General features: G+C 38.7%; 1 long non-coding RNA gene across 2 annotated transcripts; it reads left to right on the forward strand.

Annotated features, from left to right (window-relative positions):
• The first annotated feature begins 497 nt into the window (after window positions 1–497).
• Window positions 498–2,919, forward strand: LOC123151960 (uncharacterized). 2 transcript variants are annotated; one of them, XR_006475930.1, is made up of 4 exons: window positions 498–811; window positions 957–1,085; window positions 1,781–1,968; window positions 2,476–2,919. It is a non-coding gene; the product is annotated as an uncharacterized lncRNA (long non-coding RNA). The 2 variants fall into 2 exon arrangements; XR_006475929.1 differs by lacking the exon at window positions 957–1,085.
• The last annotated feature ends 331 nt before the right edge of the window (window positions 2,920–3,250 follow it).

Consider the following 3,250-nt stretch of genomic DNA (forward strand, 5'->3'; position numbering starts at 1 on the left):
TATCTATCTATCTATATCTATCTATCTATTTATACCTATACTAATTTTCGACTCCCTAGAAAATCCCACATTAATTAGAAATTAAGAGCCGTTAATGTTGTGGGGCCACTTTTTTACGGCATAGATTAACCCGTCTAATTCTCTGTCGTATAACTGTAAAAAGGAAAAAAATAAAAGGCCCACGAACCAATCTGTTTGTAACATATACCTATACTAATTTTCGACTCCCTAGAAAATCCCACATTAATTAGAAATTAAGAGCCGTTAACGTTGTGGGGCCACTTTTTTACGGCCTAGATTAACCCGTCTAATTCTCTGTCATATAACTGTAAAAAGGAAAAAAAAATAAAAGGCCCACGAACCAATCTGTTTGTAACTAAACTAGAATCCTAACTACGCAATCATCCCTTCAAAAGAAAAAAAACCCAGCCCTCCCTATCCTTAATTAACTCTCTCTCCCGTGTAAACACGTCAGTTTTACCCAAAAAAATGTAAACACGATCCCTTCATCTCTCTGTTCTCTCTCCCCCGTATATTCCTCTCTCTCTCCCTCACACGTATCTTCCTGTCCCTCTCCTCTCTCTCCCTCTCTCTCTCTAAACCCTAAAAACTATCTTGCCGACCCTTCCTTTCTCAGAAGAAATTTCAACGCATCACATCTCTCCATTCTCTCTATTCCCACAGGGAAAACAAAATCATCTTCTCTACACAAACTGAAGCAAGGGAGTTTTCGGCATGGATCCAGCTGATCAATGATCGTAATGCATCAAATTTTGGCTCCTCATCTGGATCTAAAAAACATCGGGATCAGGTTTGTTTCTCACACTGTTTTTACCAAGATTTGATCAAAGTTTCATACTCCTTCTTTCCAATTTGTGCATTGAATAAACTTCAAAAATTGTGTTCCTTTGATCTGTTATATTAATGTTATCCTTTCTTTGTTTTCTGCAATTTAGCATCTAAAACAGTGGCGACAACACAAAACAAACCCGGAAAGTACGCTGACACATATTGATATATCAGTTCACATTATTGAATATCCGCAACACTGTATGGAATATTTTTCATAGGTTCAGAACCTACAAGTAAGCACTTGCAATTTGGCAGCTTTTTTAGTTTCTTTCCAAGATAATTGGTGTAGTTGATTGATTGCTTGACCAAAGAATTGAACGTCACAAACTGATTAGAAGTGGACCAGTTTGTGGGTTCCAAGTTTCTAATTATTATTCAGATGATATATGTAGTTGGGCAGTGCTACATCTTCGGTTTTTCCAATCTCCTCAACTTACATGCTTGATCACACTGTAATCCATGATGGACGATGCAGTGGAGAAGGGTTGACGCAAGGCAAAGCTGCAGGTTCCGTTTGTTAATCTGGTTTATCTAGCGTCCGACTATCGGTCATCTCAGCAAACTACGTGGGCAGGTGTTTCTCAATGGGCAGGAGTTTCCTCTCCACCTGTGCATCTCCATAGTCACTCCCAGCTGCCGGTAGCTAGGCCCATTATTGTCTTTAGTACGGCCCTAACAACCACCAGCATACCGATTACAGCCTGTCTATTTCTAAAAAAATTCCTGCACTTTTCTTGCACCAGGGAAAAGACGAGAATCCGACCAACTAGATAGGTTGGTGTTCACTCTAATGTGAATTCATGTATACTCCTCTTTAAGTTTTACTGTCTATCAATTTTTTTCATTCAATAGTTAGTTTGATCCTCTATTTACAGTTTAATGCCGACTAGCAAAACATCTTACTTCTTTTAGCAAAACGAATCTATAGGTTTTCCACCAACAACAAATGCAGATTTGCATTGAACAGACTCCATGTACGTGTTACAAGACTGAACGGCCCAAATCCTTTCTTCGAATTGACACATGTGGAGAAAAAGCATGCACTTCCCTTGAGCAGGGAGAAGATGAGAATCAGACCAACCATATAGGTTGGTCTTCTCTCGAATCTGCCTTCAGGTTTACTCCTCCTTAAGTTTTACTTTTTGTCGAAATTTGTCGATCTAGGATTAGTTTGATCCTCTATTCACAGTTTATGCCCGATAAGTAAAATATATTACTCTTTTTAGCAGAACTAATTTATCTTGGTGTTCACCAACAAACATATGAAGATATGCTTTCAACGAATCCCATGTATGTGTGTTGCTCGATAGATAGGCCGAAAACCTGTGCTAATAATTGCTGCTCATGGATTTTTCACTCACAAAGAAGAAGAAACTCAATAGCATCTACATTGATTGATCATTTTTTCCTACAGATTGTGCACTATTCATAGTTTTATTTCCACAGTCATACCATGGTTTATCTGTCTATCATTAGAGCACATGCATTAGTGACCATATGGTATCTCTTCATTTTCCGTCATATGGAATCCACTATTTGAATGCTCGAGAAGATGATTAGTCTTACCTACGATCAGCATTAAGACGAATTACTGTGTTTGTACATATGTTTCTCGACTGTCAGGACAGTGGGTTTAGGAAAGTTGATGCGAGCGGCGTCTATACAGCGGATGCTGGATGCACACTTAGCGGAGATGTCGATGCAATGGCACGGGACGAGGGATTCATATGCGGTGGCAGCTAAAGGCTGCGGCAGGGTAGTCCGGCATGGGCTCGCGGAAGACTGGAAATCTGGAAGAGGATGGGCGAGGAGGACATAGAGAGGCAAACCGGACACAGCGAGGGTCAGATACATGGCACGTCTACACGTTTTTTAGAGGTTGCTTCTACATTTTTTGTTATTGGACTACGAACAACAGAACGTATACAGTTTGCATGTCTCCATATCTAGGAATTTAGCCACAAACAACATTTTAGATGGCATCTACTGTTTTTTTATTGAATAGATTGGGAGTTTAAAATAGCTTGAGATATAAGTTATTTAAATTATATTTAAGATTTTCATGGAGGATTTCATGAGTCGATACTACATAATAATATTGTTTTGAAATACGAGACAGAAAACAAAGCGGGTTCCTCTACTTGGGAGATCGAGGAGATCGAAAGCAACTTTGAACATGCATCTACCTTTTCTACTATGATGTTCTATGATTTTTATACCTATTGCATTCCAAATTATATTTATAATAAATATTTTATGGTAGTTAACACGGGTTTGGTCAGGTTTTTGTAGAAGCATGTTAGCGATGATAAACTAATTGGGAAGAAAAATCAAATGACTAGAACCAACAGGACAGTTGTATTGCACATATGATGGTAATGAGGATAGAGATGGATCC

This window comes from Triticum aestivum, chromosome 7A (genome assembly GCF_018294505.1).
Source record: "Triticum aestivum cultivar Chinese Spring chromosome 7A, IWGSC CS RefSeq v2.1, whole genome shotgun sequence".
Classification (NCBI taxonomy): Eukaryota; Viridiplantae; Streptophyta; class Magnoliopsida; order Poales; family Poaceae; genus Triticum; species Triticum aestivum.